Source organism: Bubalus kerabau, chromosome 3 (assembly GCF_029407905.1).
Source record: "Bubalus kerabau isolate K-KA32 ecotype Philippines breed swamp buffalo chromosome 3, PCC_UOA_SB_1v2, whole genome shotgun sequence".
NCBI classification, from domain to species: domain Eukaryota; kingdom Metazoa; phylum Chordata; class Mammalia; order Artiodactyla; family Bovidae; genus Bubalus; species Bubalus kerabau.
This window is the reverse complement of record NC_073626.1, coordinates 95930226-95953532: the sequence shown is the minus strand read 5'-3', so window position 1 is coordinate 95953532 and position 23307 is coordinate 95930226. Positions and strand designations below refer to the sequence as shown.

The 23307-nt window shown below is 37.3% G+C and overlaps 1 protein-coding gene across 9 annotated transcripts in view; it reads left to right on the top strand.

The window, feature by feature from the left end:
- GALNT13 (polypeptide N-acetylgalactosaminyltransferase 13) overlaps nt 1–23307 on the top strand; it is a 952843-nt gene that overhangs the window by 319286 nt on the left and 610250 nt on the right. For all 9 annotated transcript variants that reach the window (XM_055572535.1, XM_055572540.1, XM_055572532.1 and 6 more), the window contains one exon: nt 1907–1977. The gene's annotated coding sequence lies outside the window, so the exon portion shown is untranslated. The remainder of the gene's footprint in view (nt 1–1906; nt 1978–23307) is intronic.

Sequence of the window (23307 nt, the reverse complement as noted above, 5' to 3'; positions counted from 1 at the left end):
CACCAGTTTTGGTTGTTATGCCCCAGTTTGCAGCTTCTGCCCTGCATGAGGTGTAGGGACTAGTAGGTGTTGTAGTGAGAAGAAATTGAGGTTGAAAGTGGCTGGCTCTACGCCCAGGATCACTGCTTCTTAGCTGTGTCAAATTGGGCAAGTCATGGGATTAAGGTTAGTTTGAATTTTCTTGCCTAGGAGGATGACTATGCTACAGCATGAAGGAATACACAAATCTGCCAGTTGTTATAACTTTGTAATTCTATTGAAACAATATGTCAATGGGAGTTTGTATTAGTCTCTTCTATTTAAACTCTGAGTTTTAAACTTAGAAAAATGAAATTTATAAATATACAGGGTTTCATAAAATTTCTTGATTTACTTTTGACATTTACCTATGAACTCAGTAACTATCTCTCAGTTCAGTTCAGTTCAGTTCAGTCACTCAGTTATGTCTGACTCTTTGCGACCCCATGAATCACAGCACACCAGGCTCCCTGTCCATCACCAACTGAGACTCATGTCCATTGAGTCAGTGATGCCATCCAGCCATCTCATCCTCTGCCGTCCCCTTCTCCTCCTGCCCCCAATCCCTCCCAGCAGCAGAGTCTTTTCCAATGAGTCAACTCTTCGCATGAGGTGGCCAAAGTACTGGCGTTTCAGCTTTAGCATCATTCCTTCCAAAGAAATCCCAGGGCTGATCTCCTTCAGAATGGACTGGTTGGATCTCCTTGCAGTCCAAGGGACTCTCAAGAGTCTTCTCCAACACCACAGTTCAAAAGCATCTTTTGAACTATCTCTAGTTTCATCTTATTTGAGAAGCTCCCTGTTGAGCATTAGTACAATCATTCGTTCCTGTGCAAGGCAGAGGCCAGTGCCATCCTCTTGTCTTTCACACACTAGAAGATCGATTAATTAGATGTTCTACTTATAATGCCTGTTCTGCTTGTTGAACTGTTGATTTGCTAAGCCAGTGTTTCTGCTTCCTCCTACAAAGCACCAAATCTCTGGGCAGAAATTCTACTAGCTGCTAAGAACTAATGTCTCTCTAAAGATGCTTGCTACTTAATTTTTATTTGTATTGTCTATAATGTGTTTGAACTGTCGGAAACAACACATTGTACTTTGAAGGGTTACTTTAATTATCATTAAGTTGTGTTTTGTTTTATTTCATTTGCACAGTTCTTTTATAAAACAAAACAGCATACCCAGAAGCATAAAATTCACTTAAGTTTTGAAATATTTTGTACTTCGAAATTACTGTGTTTTCCCATACATCTTTCGTTAAACAAACACGTTAATTAATAAAATCTGATTAAATAACTTTCTCCTTATAATTGGCTTTCTGAAAAAAAAAAGAAATAAATGTTTGTTTATTTTTGTGAGGTGTGCAAGTGGCATGTCTGTGCTTTTCTCAGTACATAGTTTTCAATTAGAATTGAAGCATATTTACAAAGTGAATCAGTGTGATTCTCGGAATAAATCAAGCAAAATTCTCCTCTGACTCAGGGATTTTCATGTATTAGACAGAAATACATTTTCAAAAGTTGAATTATGTAACAACCACCTAAAAACTCCAACTAAATTCGCTTACAAATATCTCATATTTTTGAATTGCTCTTACGTTATTCTGCCTCATTCTGGGGGCCTGTGTTTCTTACACGGATTTTGACAGTCCACATGCAGATTCATCTCAAAAGTGTCCTACTTGACTGATGTGTAGGAAGAGTTGCATATAGTTGGGAACATTTCTGTTCATCAGCCTACTATAATATGCTAGATGTATAATCTATAGTTTGCAAAACCTTATTTCAGTATGTTAAAATATGTGATGTCTGAATGAGTGTCGGTCTGGATTAGAGTTTCTGTGACCTTGGCAAATTGCTTACTGTTCTGTATTTCTTTCTTTTCACAGATGCATTTTGTAGGAGTATTCTGAGGATGAATGTTTGCAAATCATTCTGAAATTGCCAAGTGCCACATACAGTAAGTAATATGTATTTTTATTTTTCCACTCAATTGCAGTCATGCTGAATAAATTTGGCACACAGTCATAAAAGAATACATTTCTATTTACAGTTCTTGATATTTGTGAATACTGAGGAAAAATGTATGTAAAAGAGAAAAATTTGAGCTATTTGCTAGTCTCAATTAAGTTGCATAATTTCATGATTTCTGATGATTGATTTTACTTTTGTTCTATGTACATAACTGGTACATAATTTTTATCACTTATTATTTAAGTGATTCTTTTTCCTTTTAATCATAAGTTGAGAAGCATGTAGAAAAAAATTAGTGTTATTAGCCAGTGTTGCTATGGAAATTGCAATTGCTGTTGCATTAAATATTTGGATTTTCTGAGGATTAAGGTTGGCTTGTATCAGGCAGTTTATGTATTTTGTCTTAATTCTTCCCCAAATATTTAAAGATCACTATTCTTATTCCCATTTTATAAATGAGAAAATTGAGATCCAAGATGTTTTAATACCTGCCCAGTATCTATTCAAAGTGAAGTCATTGGCTTTGATGAAAACACAGGCTTTTCAAAAAATATTACCTTCACCAATAACTTAGAAAAAGTAAAATTAATTTTAGTTAAGAGTCTGAATATTTAAGAATACAAATATTTTCTAATTATTTCTTTGGATTTTTGTTTTGTGTAAGCAATATCACAGAAGTGTTACAGATTTTTATTTTCTTTATTATCTATCATGTCATTACTTCCATTCCAAATAATGCTTCCAATTCCTGACTTAGATTCCTTTAACTAGTAGGAAATAAGTGAAAATAACTTGATTCTGAAAGGAAGTTTATAAATCATTTAAATTATTCTTTGATGAAAAGTGTTCAGAATTAGACTTCTGAAGCTCTCTGAAAGTCCTATTTCATATACTGAGAAAAAAACACGAGTGCTCTTATATTATTATTTTAGAGTTGAAAAGAAGCATAAGATCATAGAGTCCTAGCCTCTGTGAGCTCAAATTCCTTGTTTGATGAACTGGGATAATCTGGCGTACGATTCAAAATAAAATTTCGAAAAAATGGAGAGACAATAATGGCCACATGGATATATATATGTTGTTTTGCAGTATAACTACTTTTTCAAAAAGGTGGCATAGTGTAGTGTTTTAAGAATTTTGACTTTGGATTCAGACCACCTGGGTTTAAATTCTGGGTTTATCACTTATTCAGTGTTTCAGCTGTGTGACTTTGAATAAATTACTTAATGTATCTTTAAAATGGGTAAAAATTCAGTTCAGTTCAGTTCAGATGCTTAGGCGTGTCCGACTCTGTGACCCTATGATTTGCAGCTCGCCAGGCCTCTCTGTCCATCACCAGCTCCCGGAGTTCACTCAAACATATGTGCATTGAGTCAGTGATGCCATCCAGGCATCTCATCCTCTGTCATCCCCTTCTCCTCATGCCCTCAATCCCTCCCAGCATCAGGGTCTTTTCCAATGAGTCAACTCTTCACATGAGGTGGCCAAACTATTGGAATTTCAGCTTTAGCATCAGTCCTTCCAATGAACATCCAGGGCTGATCTCCTTTAGGATAGACTGGTTGGATCTCCTTGCAGTCCAAGGGACTCTCAAGAGTCTTCTCCAACACCACAGTTCAAAAGCATCAATTCTTCAGCACCCAGCTTTCTTCACAGTCCAACTCTCACAACCATACATGACCACAGGAAAACCCATAGCCTTGACTAGACGGACCTTTGTTGCAAAGTAATGTCTCTGCTTTTGAATATGCTATCTAGGTTGGTCATAACTTTCCTTCCAAGGAGTAAGTGTCTGTTAATTTCATTAGTGCAATCACCATCTGCAGTGATTTTGGAGCCCCAAAAAATAAAGTCTGACACTGTTTCCACTGTTTCCCCATATTTCCCATTAAGTGATGGGATCAGATGCCATGATCTTAGTTTTCTGAATGTTGAGCTTTAAGCCAACTTCTTCACTCTCCTCTTTCATTTTCATCAAGAGGCTTTTTAGTTCCTCTTCACTTTCTGCCATAAGAGTGGTGTCATCTGCATATCTGAGGTTATTGATATTTCTCCCAGCAATCTTGATTCATTTTCATCAAGAGGCTTTTTAGTTCCTCTTCACTTTCTGCCATAAGAGTGGTGTCATCTGCATATCTGAGGTTATTGATATTTCTCCCGGCAATCTTGATTCCAGCTTGTGCTTCCTCCAGCCCAGTGTTTCTCTAGATGTACTCTGTGTATAAGTTAAATAAGCAGAGTGACAATATACAGCCTTGATGTACTCCTTTTCCTATTTGGAACCAGTCTGTTGTTCCATGTCCAGTTCTAACTGTTGCTTCCTGGCCTGTGTATAGGTTTCTCAAGAGGCAGGTCAGGTGGTCTGGTATGCCCATCTCTTTCAGAATTTTCCACAGTTTATTGTGATCCACATAGTCAAAGGCTTTGGCATAATCAATAAAGCAGAAATAGATGTTTTTCTGGAACTCTCTTGCTTTTTTGATGATCCAGCGGATGTTGGCAATTTGATCTCTGGTAAAAATTAGGAACTACCTAATTTATGGTGAGTTTATACATGTAAACTATAGCACAGTTCCTACTGCATAGTTAATGATCAATAAATGTACATGGTTATTACATTTGGACTGATTCATTTGGATATTTCAAGTATGTATGTTAATAAGCATCTTAACTTCATGATTATGTCATATAAAATATAGAACAAATTTACTCAGTGAATACTGTCAGTTGACGTGCTCAGAAGGAAACGAAACTTTAGCCTTCTTCATACACAAATCAAGATGCTTTTAGTAGCTACTTTTCCTCCTTTGAACTTTTAGTGAAGAAGCAAACTATTTAGTCAAACAGAATGTATGGCCTATTCTGTGATGGTTGCAAATCTAGGCCCAAAGTGTGTTTGTGCACTCTTTGAATATGAGAGGTGGGGAGTTTTGTGTTTATGGAATCTTAAATGCTTGTTTTGAAGGAGGCCAGGCAAACTTATAGATACAGATAAAGAAAATTGTTAAAACGATTGTCAAATAATTGGGAAAATTTTCATCCAATGTTTTTTTAAAAAAATTCATGGAAATTGAAGAGCTATGGGCAAGAAAAAAAATCCATATTAAGTATCGATTCTATCCCTTGTACCTTACATTCAATATCTCAGTTAATCTAAGCAATAATATAATGAGGTAGGTATGTTATTACCTCCATTCTTCATACAAGGGAAATGCAGCACAGAAAGTTTAAATCTATCATTCATGGGAGCAAAGCTTGAGGTTGATCTAATTTTGTAATATAAATTTATTTATTTATTCGTATTGGCTGTGTTGGGTCGACAAAAAGCAAGGGCTTTTCTCTGGTTGCGGTAGCAGGGGCTGCTCTTTAGTTGCAGTGAGCAGGCTTCTCACTGCAGTGGCTTCTCTTGCTGCAGAGTGGGGACTCTAAGATGCACAGACTTCAGTAGTTGTGACCCGCAGGCTCAGTAGTTGTAGCTCCTGGGCTCTAGAGCACAGGGTCTGGAGTTGTGGTCCTGTGACATGTAGGATCTTCCCAGACCAGATATTGAACCCATGTCTCTTGCATTGGCAGGTGGATTCTTACCACTGATCCACTAGGGTAGCCCTGATCTAGTTTGTTTTATGGAAGCATAATTGGCATAAACATTGTATCTGTTTCAGGTGTACAATATGATTCAATATTTGTATATATTGCAAAAGATCACCACAGTAAGTTTAGTTAACTTCTATCGCTATATATCCTTATAAATTTTTTTTTCCTGTGATAAGGACTTTTAAGATTTATTCTCTTAGCAAGTTTCAAATATGCTATAATTTTGTTAATTACAGTCACCATGCTGTACATCACATTCCCATGACGTTTTCATTTTAGAGCTGGATGTTTATACTTTTGATCCTTATCACCTGTTTCTCCCACCCCTCATCTTCTCTTCTGGCAATCACCAATTGGTTCTCAGTATCTATGAACTTGGGTTGTTTGTTTTAAAATCACACATGTAAATGAAATGATATGGTATTTATCTTTCTCTGCCTGACTTATTTCACTTAGCATAATACCCTCAAGGTCTGTTCATGCTATTGCATATATTTCATTCTTTTTCATGGCCAAATAGTATTCCACATATATGGCATGTATATATACATATACACATATGCATCACATATACACCACATCTTCTCTATCCATTCACTCATTAGTGGATACTTGTGTTGTTTTCATATCTTGACCATTGTAAATAAAGCTGCAGTGATTGTGGGGCTGCATATATCTTTTTAAGTTAGAAGTTTCTTTGATAAATACCCTGAAATGGAATTGCTGGAGCATGTGGTATTACTGTTTGTAATTTTTTAATAATCTTCCATGCTATTTTCCACAGTGGCTGCACGAATCTACATTTTCACCAACAGTGTATGTGGGTTTCCTTTTTTCCAAATTCTTGCCGGCATTTATTATTTCTTGTCTTTTTGATAGTAGCCATTCTAATATGTGTGAGATGATACCTCATTGTTGTTTTGACTAGTATTTTCCTGATGATTAGTGATGTTGAGCATCCATTCATGTGTTTCTTTACCATCTCTATGTCTTCTTTGAAAAAATGTCTATTTGAATCTTCTGTTTTTTTTAAGAGGTTGATCTAATGCTATAGCTTTTTTTCTTTATCCTCTTAATCCAATATTAAGCACTAAAATTCAGTGACTGGTCTTTCTTTATTTGCATAAAAACCTTACTCTTCAACCTCAGATCATAGATATTAATTCTTTAGTAAATAAGTAGCTGATGATTGAATTTCAACTAAACAAATAACAATTGCCTTATACTAAATGTTGGTAGGACCACTCAGCAACCCAAAGCTGCCTTGAAAAAATGCTGTTTGAGTAAAGAAATCTTGGGGGGAAAAAAAGTTTCTTCCCTAAGGCTATAGACCTATTTTATGCTTCTGTTAATCTTACTTCTTAGAATTGAAGTTACTGGCCACACCCTTTTCTTGCAGTTCTTCAGCCACTTCATACAATGCAGAGAGGTTCAAATTGGAAAGTCCATCTTGACTTAATCCTCCTCGCTATTTATCATTTTCAGGTGTGTCTGAGCTCAGGCACATCCTTTACAACACACCAGCCACACTGATTCCCTTTCACTCATTAGTGATCTTCATCTTTTGCCATTTTAGTCATCTACCAATCTCAGTGCCTTTAACACATCACCTCTTGAAATGAACCATTAGCAGTGTTTTACCTGAGGGATATTTTCAAGCTTCTTAGTATACAAAATATTTGTACTCTAAAAATGATTGAGTCAGGTCTTTGGTTGTTCTCATACTCATCTTGGTTTTGAGCAAAGGATTGAGAGAATATGTCTACTTTTGTTTTCCAGAATTGGTCTCTGAAAGACAAAGCTAGTGTTCACATTTAGTATTTTTATTTCATTTAATTCAATAAATACTTGTCACATGCTACTATAATATGAGAGGCACTGTGTTGGTTACAAGAGTAGGTGCTTGTTGAGTATCAGTTTAGTCATTCAGTCGTATCTGACTCTTTGCAACCCCATGGACTGCAGCAGGCCAGGCTTCCCAGTCCATCACCAACTCCTGGAGCTTACTCAAACTCATGTCCATCGAGTTGATGATGCGATCCAACCATCTCATCCTTTAGTCATCCCCATCTCCTCCTGCCTTCAATCTTTCCCATCATCAGGGTCTTTTCAAATGAGTCAGTTCTTCACATCAGGTGGCCAAAGTATTGGAGTTTTAGTATCAGTCCTTCCAATGAATATTCAGGACTGATTTCCTTTTGGATTGAGTGGTTTGATCTCCTTGCAGTCCAAGGGACTCTCAAGAGTCTTCTCCAACTCCACAGTTCAAAAGTATCAATTCTTTAGTGCTCAGTTTTCTTTATGGTCCAACTCTCACATCCATACATGACTAATGGAAAAACCATAGCTTTGAGTAGACAGACCTTTGTTGGCAAAGTAATGTCTCTGCTTTATAATATGCTGTTTAGGTTGGTCATAGCTTTTCTTTCAAGGAGCAAGCATCTTTTAATTTCGTGCCTTCAAGGAGGAGACAAAAAATGACTTTCAAGAAAATTCTGTTTGTAATTTGAGGAAATAAGATATACCCAGGCATAAAGAAAGCAAAGGATGTGGTATTAAGATACAATATCATCAAAATAGTCTAAATTAGTCAAATTAATAAAGTCATTTCAAATAATTTGAGGAATAATCAGAAAGGTTATATAAACATATATATATATATATATATATATATATTTAAAATGAAGGAGATTTAAGAAAGGAGATACAATTCTAAACTGCACTGGTTCAAGATTTCACCCTGGAGATTGTTATAGATATTTATGCAGGTGGACAATACTAACAGAGAAGTCAAGGCAGTAGTATATCCAGGATTGGGTGTGAAAAGGCATGTTTCACATTCATTGAATGGCTAATTAATTAGTTTGACAACAGAATAATTTTTTTGTCTTGAACTGAAAACAGATAACATTGGAAAAAGAGGCTGAAGCACATTGGTAGGAAATACTGATCATTGGAATTAGAAAGTTGAGTCTAATTAGTAGGCAATTGACAAAACAAAGAGACTATTTCATAAGGCCAATCATGTGAATAAAAGTTTCTTATTTGAATATTAATCTGGTGTTCTCTTCAAGATGGATTCCAGTTGTAGTCGGAAGAACAATTTGCAGAAATATGTAGCACTATAAGAAGAACAAGATGAGGGTGAGACCAAGGTTGTAGCAGTGGGAATGGAGAGAAAGGAATAGATGTGGGTGAGGTTTTAAAGGACATAGGGTCAGGGAGTAATAATAGTAGTTAACACTTGAATAGCATTTGCTGTGTACTAGTCTCTATTTTGGGCTTCCCCAATGACTCAATGGTTAAAAAACAACAACAACAACAACAAAAAAAACCCACCTGCCAATGCAGGAAACGTGGTTTTATCCCTGAGTCGGGACCATCCACTGGAGAAGGAAATGGCAACACAATCCAATATTCTTGCCTGGGAAATCCCATGGACAGAGGAGCCTAGTGAGCTACAGTCTATAGAGTTGAAAAAAATCAGCCATGACTACAGCAACTGAGCATGTACGTAGGCAGGCTTTGTTTTGAATGATGTATTTATTATTTAACTTAAACTTCAAACAACTGTGAATGAGAGACACTAATGTCTTCCCCATTTGCACAGTAGAAACTAAGGCAGAATCTAAGTAAATTGTCCCAGGTCAGATAATTAGAAAATAGCAAGGCTGGCACTTGAGCCTACCCAGTCAAACTCCAGAGGATCTGCAGTTAACCACTCTACATCATTCCTCTAAAAAATAACCGAGATTTCCAGATTGAATTGGAAAGTGACATTACCAACAGTCAAAGAAACAGATTTTTTTTTTTTAAGAGTTTACCTTTTGTTTAGTTAAGTCTTTGGTAGGGAGAAAAATATTCTGACCTTTGGGGAAGAATTTCCCTATGGAGAGTGATGAATCTTATGTACATTTTCACTTCTATGCTGGGCAACAAGAACAGTGTAATTTATGATATTGTTCAATTATAAATTAGAATAGTAAATATGTCATCTTAATGTGATTTGTCTTCCTTCCTTAACAGAGCTTGAAATGAAACAAGGATCAAGTGCTGAATTAAAGATTTAGTATCTTGAGCCCATCAAATCAGTATTTCAGACTTAGTTTACCAATCATACTAAACAATAATTTTGACAAGAGGAAAAACTAACACCCAGTATAGGGAGTATCTCTCTTTTTCTGTATTGGAGAAGTGGCATAATGCACTACTTAAGAGCATATGGACTCCAGAACCATACCAGTGCACGGGTTCAGATCTTAAAATGAGGCCTTGAACTGTGTGACTCGTGTAAACTACATAAGCTCTCTCTGCCTCAGTCTTTGCACCCCTGAAATGTGGCACTAATGCCTTCGGAATATGTAAAGATTAATAAGATAAGGTACTTACAGTGGCTCCTACCAGAGTAAATTCTCAGTAGACGTTAGTTATGTTCATTGAACTTTATCTCATATACAGTTGACCCTTGAACACCATGCAAGGGAAGTTAGATGTGTCCATTCCCATGGAGTTGCAAATCTGCCTTAAAAATAAAGGACTTGATAAATGATTCAACCAAAGGCAGGAACTTTAAACAGTTTGTATTAACAATCAGGACTCAAACACTGATTCTTTTAATTTTATGTACTATGATTTCTGATGGAATACAAACTGTTTTCCATACTTAGTTAATTTAAAAATCTATGAAATGAAAATACAAGTACTATATTTATTTTTAAAAGTCTATGTAATTTATATATAGTTCAAACCCATTTTGATCAAGGCTCAATTGTATATTTTCAATTTATAAACTTTAATTACAGAATTATTGCTACTTTAAAATTTTTTTGCTGTGAATTTTTATATATTAAGCATAGAAAACAATAGCTTTTATAAGCAAAGACCCATGCTTCCATCATACAGATCAAGAGATAAGACATTTTCTGCATTCCAGAAACTGCTTTTTCTGCTCCTGAACATTAACCTGTTTTCCATCAATTGCCTGACAAATAACAGTTTTGTAACTTTTGCAGTAATTATTTCCTTGCTTTGCATGATAGTTTTAACCTTTCATTGTTGTTATTGTTTAGTCACTAAGTCCCATCCACCTCTTTTGCAACTCCACAGACTATAGCCTGCCAGACTCCTCTGTCTTTGGAATTCTCCAGGCAAGACTACTGGTGGGAGTTGCCATTTCCTTCTCCAAGTGATCTTCCCAACCCAGGGATTATTATTATTTTTTTTTTAATTTTATTTTATTTTTAAACTTTACATAACTGTATTAGTTTTGCCAGATATCAAAATGAATCCGCCACAACAACCCACGGATTAAATCCATGTTTCTTTCATTGGCAGGTGGATTCTTTACCACTGAGCCACCAGTGAAGCCAACCTTTCATTATGGTCCCTAATAAAGAATTTTAATTTAGCATGAGTTATGTACCTACATCGGAGAAGGCAATGACACCCCACTCCAGTACTCTTGTCTGGAAAATCCCATGGATGGAGGAGCCTGGTAGGCTGCAGTACATGGGGTCACAAAGAGTCAGACACGGCTGAGCGACTTCACTTTCACTTTTCACTTTCATGCATTGGAGAAGGAAATGGCAACCCACTCCAATGGTCTTGCCTGGAGAATCCCAGGGATGGGGGAGTCTGGTGGGCTGCCGTCTATGGGGTCACACAGAGTCGGACACGACTGAAGTGACAGCATGTACCTACATACAATATGTAGTCTTTTGTGTTTGGTTTCCTTTCCTGAACATGTATTTCTAAGTTTTATTACTATTTGTTATGGTTCATCAATTCTCATTGCTACCTCATATTTCATTGTATAAAAATACTCAGAATATAAAAATATTCAGAATATGCTGTTGATGCACATTTGAGCTGTTTCTAGGTTTGGGGAATTATGAATAATGCTGCTGTGAACATTCTTTTAAATTTTTATTGCTGCATATTTACATGCATTTATATTGGATATATATTCTCCAGTGAAATTGCTATTATATTTTATGCAATTTTTTAAAATTTTAAATTTATTTATTTTAATTGGAGGCTAATTACTTTACAATATTGTTTTGGTTTTGCCATATATCAACATGAATCCACCACGGGTGTACACGTGTTCCCCATCCTGAACCCCCTTTCCACCTCCCTCCCCCAATTTTTAATTTTAGTAGATATTGCTAGTTTTCCAAAGTAGTTATACTAGCTATACTCCATGCAGTAGTATATGAGAATTCTGTTTCATCCTTACCAATACGTGATTTAATCAGTCCTTTTAATTTTAGCCATTCTGATGAAAGTATAGTTTACATTTCCTTCTTGAAAAAGGCAGTCATGTTATATGGTTTAATTGCCATATGGTTATAATTGCCTATAAATTGTCTGTCCAGATGCTTTTGCTTATTTTTCTGCTGGTTTCATTTTTTAAAAAAATAGTTATTATGCAGAAATTAGTTATATTTGAATTAAGAACACTGTATAAATTAAATAACTTTTTCTTCTCTGTGACTTGCTTTTTCAATTTCTTAATGGAGTTTTTGATGAGGAAAAGTTTTAAATTTTAATATTGATTATATTGTTACCTCTTTACATTTATATTTTTCCAGTTCAGTTGATTTTCATTAATGGTTTAAGGTAGAAGTGAAATCCTATTTTCCTTACAAACAGATATCTAGTTGTTACGAATCATACTGAAAATTCTCTCCTTTGCCTACTACTCTTCATTGCCAATATCATAGATTAAGTATACACATATCTGTGTTTTAGGGAAATTATTCTTTTTAATTGCTCTATTAGTCTCATCTTACTACTTATGACAGCATTTTAACTATGGCTACTTTTTAATTATTCCTGTTATCTATTAAAACACATTCCCTGGCTGATTTACTTGGCATAAAACCCTAAAGGTTCATTGATGTTGCTGAAATATATGTGGAATATAAGAAAAATGAATACACACCAAATCAAAACCAAACACATAGATATAGAGAATAGAGTAGTGGCTACCAGAGGGGAAGGGAGGCTTTAGGGGAAGGTGGTATGTGTGAAGGGGCTCAGGAGTATGTAACTTATGGGACTAGACGTTTTAGGTGCTGAGCACACTGTTGTGTGTACAGTGTGTACAGAGTCGAAATACAATATTGTACACATGAAGCATAATTTACATATCAATTAAAAATATCATCCCATCATATTTTTATTCAAGGAATCTTGACTTTGCCATATTTCATATGAATTTTATAATTATTATGTAAAATATGACCAAAAAGTTAGGGTTTTGGTTGGGATTGTATTCAGTCTATTATTAAATGAATTCCTGAAGATTCAGCATGATTACAATATGACTTGACTCCTTTAATCTATGAATATATATATAAAGTACTGCTGCTAAGTTGCTGCTAAGTCGCTTCAGTTGTGTCCAACTCTGTGCAACCCCACAGATGGCAGCCCACCAGGCTCCCCCGTCCCTGGGATTCTCCAGGCAAGAACACTGGAGTGGGTTGCCATTTCCTTCTCCAATGCATGAATGTGAAAAGTGAAAGTGAAGTCACTCAGTCGTGTCCGACTCTTTGCGACCCCATGGACTGCAGCCTACCAGGCTCCTCTGTCCATGGGAGTTTCCAGGCAAGAATACTGGAGTGGGGTGCCATTGCCTTCTCCGATATAAAGTACATGCTTTATTTACTTAGATCTTTTTGGTTTTCCTTGATCATATTTTCTGGCTTTTCTGCATAGAAGTCTTACTCATTGTGGTTAATTTGTTCCCAGAAGTTTTATACAGCTTAATATTATTATGTATTACTTATTTTTTAAAACTTAATTTTCTTTCTGCTTTTTATATAAAGAAATGTAATTTTTGTACTGACCTCGCATACAACAAATAGTAAACTCAGTTATTAATTCCAATATTTTTTTAACAGATTCTTTTGGATTTTCTACATAAAGAATTACACCGTGGTCAAAGATAACAGTATTTAATAGTTGTCAAGTTTTATACTTTTTTCACATCTTATTGAATTGAGTAGAATGTTTAGAACAATGCTGAATAAGAATGGAAAGAAAAATTGTTGTTATTCTCAAAGGGAAAACTTTCACCATTTTACTATTAAGAATGATCCTTATTATAGTGTCTTTTGTAAATATCATACACCGGGTTAAGAAATTTATTTTAATTCTGATTTTGCTGGGATTATAAATAACAACTGAATTTTTCATTTCATCAAATGCTTCCTCTGTATCTGCTGAGATTATCAAATGATTTTTCTTGTTTTGTTTGTTCATCTAACTGCTTACAATGAAGGATTTTTTTTTTAAGACTTCCAATTCCAGCAGTAGTACTATTGCTTCCTTGTGCTTCGTGTGGGCCTAGAGGGCCAGAGAATTTTTCTCAGCATTTGTTCTCTGCCCTCCTAATCCTTGCAAAGCAGTTGTTTTCATTCAATCACTCAGTCATGTCCGACTCTTTTCAACCCTATGGACTGCAGCACGCCAGGCTTCCCTGTCCTTTACCATCTCCCAAAGTTTAAGCCTCTTGATGAAAGTGAAAGTGAAGAGTGAAAAAGTTGGCTTAAAGCTCAACATTCAGAAAACAAAGATCATGGCATCTGGTCCCATCACTTCATGGGAAATAGATGGGGTAACAGTGGAAACAGTGTCAGACTTTATTTTTTTGGGTTCCAAAATCACTGCAGATGGTGACTGCAGCCATGAAATTAAAAGACACTTACTCCTTGGAATAAAAATTATGACCAACCTAGATAGCATATTGAAAAGCAGAGACATTACTTTGCCAACAAAGGTCTGTCTAGTCAAGGCTATGGTTTTTCCAGTGGTCATGTATGGATGTGAGAGTTGGACAGTGAAGAAAGCTGAGCGCAGCTGAGTGCCGAAGAATTGATGCTTTTGAACTGTGGTGTTGGAGAAGACTCTTGAGAGTCCCTTGGACTGCAAGGAGATCCAATCAATCCATCCTGAAGGAGATCAGCCCTGGGATTTCTTTGGAAGGAATGATGCTGAAGCTGAAACTCCAGTACTTTGGCTACCTCATGCGAAGAGTTGACTCATTGGAAAAGACTCTGCTGCTGGAAGGGATTGGGGGCAGGAGGAGAAGGGGATGACAGAGGATGAGATGGCTGGATGGCATCACCGACTTGATGGACGTGAGTCTGAGTGAACTCCAGGAGTTGGTAATGGACAGGGAGGCCTAGCGTGCTGCAATTCATGGGATTGCAAAGAGTCGGACATGACTGAGCGACTGAACTGAACTGACTGAACTGAAAAGCTTGCTTAAGCTCATGTCCATTGAGTCGGTGATGCCATCCAACCATCTTGTCCTCTTTTGTCCACTTCTCCTCCTGCTTTCTGTCTTTCCTAGCATCAGGGTCTTTTCCAATGAGTTGGCTATTCTCATCAGGTGGTCAAAGCCTCAGCTTTAGCATCAGTCCTTCCAGTGAACATTCAGGATTGACTTTCTTTAGGATTGACTGGTTTGATCTCCTTGCAGTCCAAGGGACTCTCAAGAGTCTTTCTCCAACACCACAGTTCAAAAAAGCATCATTGTCCAACTCTCACAGTCATACATGACTACCGGAAAAACCATAGCTTTGACTATACAGCCCTTTGTTGGCAAAGTGATGCTTCTGATTTTTAATACACTGTTTAGGTAGAAAGCCTCTTGTCCCATCTTGTCCCTCCCCCAGGGATAGACTGCTGGCTTGTTACTTGGTGCCATACTCCTGGTGGGGATGGGAAGGTTCAAGGATACTTTATTCCAGTGTTAAGCTTACAATGTTCTGTGCATCTGGGCCTTAGCCATGTAGCTTTTTCAGTATCCCTCCCCATTCCCCTCATGATGTTCAAACTCTTACTTGACTCTGGAGTTCTTTGGTGGGGACACGTGTCCTGCTCTTTCCCCAGTGGGAGCAGATCTCTGCTTTGTGTCAGTGTGAGATTCTGGGCCTGAGAGAGTGACTATCCCTCCCCTGGGCCCTGAGGACTTTTGCTTCTACCTGTCTCCCAGATACTGTGCATCTTTTCCAGGGCCCTCAGGAGTACGAGGGTTTTCTGTCCTAAAAGGTGTTGTATTAGACAATGGAGTGGACAAGCAGAACTGGTTTTGTGCCTTTGTGATACCAACGTGCTCTCTCTGGCTTCCTGCCCTAACCTTAATCTTTCTGCTGAGCTGCCAGGAAATGCCTTAAAAAGAAAAAAGCGCTTATGAATGAATGTATTGTGTCTGGGGGATCCCCGGGTGTCTGTACTGTTCTGTCAGCGCCTTCTGGCTGACAGAAGAATTTGTTACCATTTTAGCTGTTTTCTTCTTACCCACTTCCAAAATGAGCACATGTCCCTCTCATGAACTGTCAGAGGTGAAATGGTCCCTATGTCCTATCTCTCCTCAGAATGGCTGTTACCGTTTGAGATTTAGTTAATTTCTTTGCCTTGTGACCCCAGGTCTCTGATAAGCTCAGGAAAAGTTATTATTTTATAGCTTATCTGACCTTTTCTCATTGTTAGGATAAGTGTGATATTCTGTTCTGGCCTTTGACCTAAGTGGTAGCAAAACTGCAAATTTTAAAAAATACACACACACACACACACACGCACACACACACACACACACATATATATTTGTCCCAGCTTTTTAAGTTTCCCAAAGAAAGATGAGTTGATTTTTTTTTTCTCTTCATGCATTACCTAGTCTGCACTTGTTAGAGCTAGAACACTTGAGTCAGTATTATTTTTAGTAGTCTTTACAAACAAAATTAATTGTTGCTCTAACATTTTTGTGAGCAATTGAGGCTCAATGGATTTTATATAACATAATTTCATTGCTTTCAACAAGGTAGAGGTCAAGTTTTCTTCTGCATAAAGAAGTCTGGTAACTGGCATGTGGGGCTGGAATTGTACTTTGATCATCAGGGAATTGTTTCTTTAGCTCTGTTCCAACACTTTAGCAGTATGACTTCATCCTCAAGGATTTTCCAACAGCTAAGCTGATGCCTGGAGCCCAGCCATCTTATTTGTGTTCTGTGCAGCAATAGCGAACAAACAAAATGCAATGGCAAAGGTCACGCTACCAGCAGGTTTGTTGTTGCTGTTCAGTCGCTAAGTCATGTTTGACTCTTTGCGATCCCATGGACTGCAGCATGCCAAGCTTCCCTGTCCTCCACTATCTCCTGGAGTTTGCTCAAATTCATGTCCATTTAGTTGGTGATGCTATCTATCCATCTTATTCTCTGTTGCCCCCTTCTCCTTTTGCCTTCAGGTTTTCTCAGCATTAGGGTCTTTTTAAATGAGTTGGCTCTTTGCATCAGGTGGCCAAAGGATTGGAGCTTCAGCTTCAGCAACAGTCCTTCCAATGAATATTCAGGGTTGATTTCCTTTAGGTTTGACTGGTTTGACCTCCTTGCAGTCCAAGGGACTCGCAAGTGTTCTCCAACACCACAATTTGAAAGCATTGATTCCGTGCTCAACCTTCTTTATGGTCCAGCTCTCACATCCATACATGACTACTGGAAAAAACATAGCTTTGACTATACAGACCTTTGTCAGCAAAGTAATGTCTCTGGTTTTTAATATGTTGTCTAGGTTTGTTATAGCTTTCCTTCCAAAGAGCAAGCGTCTTTTAATTTCATGGCTGCAGTCACCATCTGCAGTAATTTTGGAGCCCAAGACAATAAAATCTGTCACTGTTTCCGCTTTTTCCCCATCTATTTGCCATGAAGTGATGGGACCACATGCCATGATCTTAGTTTTTTTTTTTTTTTTTAATTTTATTTTATTTTTAAACTTTACATAACTGTATTAGATTTGCCAAATATCAAAATGAATCCGCCACAGGTTTACATGTGTTCCCCATCCTGAACCCTCCTCCCTCCTCCCTCCCCATTCCATCCCTCTGGGTCGTCCCAGTGTACCAGCCCCAAGCATCCAGTATCGTGCATCGAACCTGGCGGCAACTCATTTCATACATGATATTTTACATGTTTCAATGCCATTCTCCCAAATCTTCCCACCCTCACCCTCTCCCACAGAGTCCATAAGACTGTTCTATACATCAGTGTCTCTTTTGCTGTCTCGTACACAGGGTTATTGTTACCATCTTTCTAAATTCCATATATATGCGTTAGTATACTGTATTGGTGTTTTTCTTTCTGGCTTACTTCACTCTGTATAATAGGCTCCAGTTTCATCCACCTCATTAGAACTGATTCAAATGTATTCTTTTTAATGGCTGAATAATACTCCATTGTGTATATGTACCACAGCTTTCTTATCCATTCATCTGCTGATGGACATCTAGGTTGCTTCCATGTCCTGGCTATTATAAACAGTGCTGCAATGAACATTGGGGTACTCGTGTCTCTTTCCCTTCTGGTTTTCTCAGTGTGTATGCCCAGCAGTGGGATTGCTGGATCATAAGGCATGTCTATTTCCAGTTTTTTAAGGAATCTCCACACTGTTCTCCATAGTGGCTGTACTAGTTTGCATTCCCACCAACAGTGTAAGAGGGTTCCCTTTTCTCCACACCCTCTCCAGCATTTATTACTTGTAGACTTTTGGATTGCAGCCATTCTGACTGGTGTGAAATGGTACCTCATAGTGGTTTTGATTTGCATTTCTCTGATAATGAGTGATGTTGAGCATCTTTTCATGTGTTTGTTAGCCATCTGTATGTCTTCTTTGGAGAAATGTCTATTTAGTTCTTTGGCCCATTTTTTGATTGGGTCATTTATTTTTCTGGAGTTGAGCTGTAGGAGTTGCTTGTATATTCTCGAGATTAGTTGTTTGTCAGTTGCTTCATTTGCTATTATCTTCTCCCATTCTGAAGGCTGCCTTTTCACCTTGCTAATAGTTTCCTTTGATGTGCAGAAGCTTTTAAGGTTAATTAGGTCCCATTTGTTTATTTTTGCTTTTATTTCCAATATTCTGGGAGGTGGGTCATAGAGGATCCTGCTGTGATGTATGTCAGAGAGTGTTTTGCCTATGTTCTCCTCTAGGAGTTTTATAGTTTCTGGTCTTACGTTTAGATCTTAGTTTTTTGAATGTTGAGTTTCAATCCGCTTTTTCACTGTCCTCAAGAGTTGCTTTCATTTTCTTTGCTTTCTACCATTAGAGTGGTATCATCTGCATATCTGAGGTTGTTGATATTTTTCCCGGCAATCTTGATTCCAGCTTATGCTTCATCCAGCCTGACATTTCGCATAATGTACTCTGCATATAAGTTAAATAAGCAGGGTGACAATATACAGACTTGACGTACTTCTTTCCAAATTTTGTCCAGTCATTTGTTCCATGTCCAGTTCTGTTACTTCTTGACCTGCATGAACTAGCTGGTTTAACCCCCCTCAAAAATGTTCTCCAGAAACTATCCAATATTTTCTTCCTGAGTACCATTTGTTTGTTTGTTGCAAACAAAGCTGTTATGCATAGTGTTTCTGTTGCACACATAAATCCTCGGAATGTGTCACTAGTAGGGAAGGGGAAGGTTAGTATTGGGTAGGCTCTTAGCTGACCCAATAGAAAAGACCCTAATGGGAAAGACTGAAGCCAGGAGAAGGGGACAACAGAGGATGAGATAGTTGGATAGCATCACTGACTTAATGGACATGAGTTTGAGCAAGCTCCAGGAGATGGTGAAGGACAAGGAAGCCTGGAGCACTGCAGTCCATGGGGTCACAAAGAGTTGGACACAGCTGAGAGACCGAGCAACAATAGGCTCTTAGCAGTCTCAGTCACAATTAGAGGATGGGGACTACATTTAAGTAATCAGATTTCTAAGGCAGGATGGTGTGGGTTAACATACACAGGATCTATCATGAAACAGAGCTGGGTTCTGATTCAGCTCTACAAATTACTAGCTATGTGACCTTGAGCAAGGTCCTTATCCTAACTGGTCCTACTTTCTCAGCTGTAAAAGGACATGAAATTAATAGTGACTTTTTGAAATATTTTTTGTGAGGATATATGCAAAGGGTCTATCACATAGGAGAAGATTAATAAATGATATGTTTTATTTCACCCACCTATATTAATATAAATTCAGTTATTTAAGGGAGGGCAGAGTCTATTCATGCCTAGTACTGATTGAGAGGGTAGAAAGGCAGTTTGTCTTATTTCTCCTGTGTAAAGCTTTTTCTCTTAGAGGGGATGGACAGTCTCAATTTCTACCCTTAAATAGATCAATTTTATCCTTTGAACTATACTGAAATATTGCTCAAAATTTAGGCTTAGGATAACACTTTATATAATATCAAAGCACGAAACAGATAAAAGGAGTTCTAGTTTGAATTTTACCACTGGAAGTTATGAAACTTGGGAAAGTCATCAGAACCTACTGGATCTCAGTGTTGTCAGCTGATAGATAGGTGGTCAACCTTAACCACCTATTGTGTCTTAAACCACCACAATTCTATGTAGTTTTATTTGCCCTAGACAAATAGTTCTTGTCAAAAGAAATATCCCAAAGTTAGAAAATACGTGATAAATCTTTATTTATTTTAAACAAAGTTGAATTTTTATAGCCTTTGTGTAGAGGCTTTGACAAGTCCTGAAATGAAACAATAGTTTTCATTAAACCACATGGTGTTGTGTGTTGGAAAACTGGCTTCACATTCTGGTTGGGAAGATTTCTGGCTTAGACGAGCGTGTGTCATTTGGGGCAAGTCACTTAAACTCTCTGAGCCTTAGATTGGACAATATATTTTAAAGCCATGATGAGCAGCAAATGAAAGTTTAGTGCTAAGCTCTTTAGAAGGTCCAGCAGATAAAGTATAAAAAGTATCCTTATTCTTTGGTATGGAGATTGTATGGTTTTATAAATAAAACACAGTAAAATAAAATACAATAAAATAAAGTAAATAAGTAAAATAAAATAAAGTACAATAAAGTACATCAGATAAAGTACAATACAATAAAATACATTTTATAAATAAAATGCAGTAAAAATAAAGCTACTAAAGACCATTGCTTTAAAGTTTGTGTTAGATTTCCCAGTCAATTTTTCTGTCTATGTTATGTTGTAGGAAGTGGTGGGTCTAGTGTAGCCCACAGAGGCCAGAACAGTGTATACTTCATGACTCTGTATATAAAGTCTGTCTTTGAGGTGAATTTGAGATGTGATCTTTCTCTGCATCCAAAGCATTCTGCTTGCAATCCAGTGAGGCTGAAACAAATAGCAAATCATCTGCAATGCGTGGCTATTAGGGCTGTCTGCTCTCCTCAATGTGCTCAGCTGAATTGACAGTTAAGCCTCCTTCTCTATAAAAAGCAAGTTATTAGTAAAAGCATGGTTGCCATATGACAAAATCGTCTCTATTGTTAAACTGATTAAATGTAACTACAATGCCTGGTCTTTAAGAAGATGTTATGTTCTTTAATGAAAAGCTAGAGATCATTTTGGCTTTCAAACATACATCAAGGTTATATAGCCCCTATTTCTATGTGTGTATGTTTATTTACCTTGTCAGCACCTTTTAAAACTAGAAGCATGCCACATGTATGTTAAATTGTGCCCTAATATAAGTATACAGATTGATGGATTTTTACATAGTTATGCACTGTGTTATTACTACCTGGATCAAGATACAGAGCATTTCCAATCCCCAACAAGTTCCCCTTTGTATCTTCTCCCCATCAATAACCTTTTGGTTTATCATATTCTTTAAAATTTTGGCTTTATGATAATGAGCATCTGAAAAGGTAGGAAGTTTTCTGAAGGGCAATCCAATCTCTTGAAAAATTTGGGAAATATTGATAATTGTTTCAAAAAATAAAAGGCTCTGAACAATGATGAATAGTGCAATGAACTATATTAATAATATTGAAGGCAATCAACTATACACTTACTGGAAACAGAATTGCAATGTGGAAACCTCATGATATTCTATCCAAATCTCCCACCTGCTAACCAAAAAATAGAGCCACCACGCAGCCTGGTGAGTGTTCCATCAGTCATGTTGCCTGGCAACCTCAGCTAGTATGAGAGACACCCAATTGAGCAGCAGAGAGTCAAACTGGAAGGTATCTTGGAAACAGTAGGGTCCAGCTGAAAAAGAGGGAGAGAGGATGATAAGAGAGAGAGAGAGAGGGGAATAAAAAAGGAGTAACTTGACCATTGATCCATGTTAGTCATGACCATGAACAGTTGTTTTTTTTTTTTTTTTTTTTTCCTTTTCTTTCTAGTACATGCAACTAGCTTAGAGCAAAATCCTTTGGGTTTCTTCTTCCTTCACTGTGCTTTCCTCCTCTGCCACGTCTGCCGGTATGAGTGCAAAGGTTTGGCAAGATATATCATTATTAATTTTTTAGGAGGGAAGAACGTTAATAGTCATTTTCAGCACATTCAAACCATGTTAACTAAGAGTTCACTGAGATTTGCATCATGCAGTATTCTGTTTGCTTCAGTCATACTTAATCTGGTTTTTAAATTAATATACTTTTGCTAAAAAATGAAAAGTAAAGGAGATCAAAGCAGTCAGTTCTAAAGGAAATCAACCCTGAATATTCATTGGAAAGACTGGTGCTAAAGCTCCAATACTTTGGCCCCGTGATGTGAAGAGCAGACTCATTGGAAAAGACTGATGCTGGGAAAGATTGAAGGCAAAATAAGATGAGGGTGGCAGAGAATGAGATCGTTAGATAGCATCACCAACTCAGTGGACATGAATTTGAGCAAACTCCAGGAGATTTGGTGATGGAGAAGGACAGGGCAGCCTGGAAGCTGCAGTCCATGGGGTCGCAAAGAATTGGACACAACTTAACAATTGAGCAACAGCATCAATAAAATAAAATACCTTCCACCTAGAGTAAACCCCTGTCATGGAAGGCATGAAGGAATAGTGAGGGAGACATGCCTCAGTCCCTCTAGGGGGACATCAGAAATGATATACACCAGGCACACAGGGTGAGAATCTGAGTTGACAACTTTAGCTGAGGCCTCTACTTTGAGATACAACTTTTATGTATTTTTCTATGTATATCTTCCATCCTCCATAATTTGGTATAAAACCTTTGCTGCTGTCCTGTGCTCTAACCCCACATTACTCTCCTTCCTTCCTTCTTAAAAGATGACATGCAGAGAAAATAGCATCTGTGGATTACAAGTTTCCTGCTAATTTACCTCTGTCCATAAATTCTTTCATTTTTTCCCTCCCAGTGCGTCTTCCTCCATTAGGCAGTGCCATCACACATGCTCCTGACCTTATACCTATATGTGTCCCAAGAGTCCTGACTCAAATGGATATTTTCTTCCTCTTCTGTATCTTCAGTTTTCTCCCTGTCTCCAAGTTTCCTTCATTGGCATTAAAGATGTCAAAAATATTTTTCTGCTTAAAAGCAAAAGAGTATCTATTCACAAATCCTCCCTTCATTCCAAGTCCACCTTTAGCTGCATGTTACCTCTTATCTCTACTCAGAGTTAAATGTTTCTAAGAATTGTGTATATTCTTTGTTTTAAACCTGAATCCTCCATTCACACCTCAACACACTGAGGCTTGCTTTCTCAGCTTGTCTGAAACTGTTCTTCCTTAGGTCACTGAAATTAGTCCTGGAACTATGTATAGTCTACAATTCTTTGATCTCTTAGCATGATTTTTTACCATTAATCATGCTCTCTATTTTTCAGTATTATTTTTATTGGAATTATAACACTATACTCTCATTATTTTCTCTTCTCTTGATAGCCCTTGCCCAATTGAACTTGTGGGCTTATCTTTCTTTAAATTGGACTCTA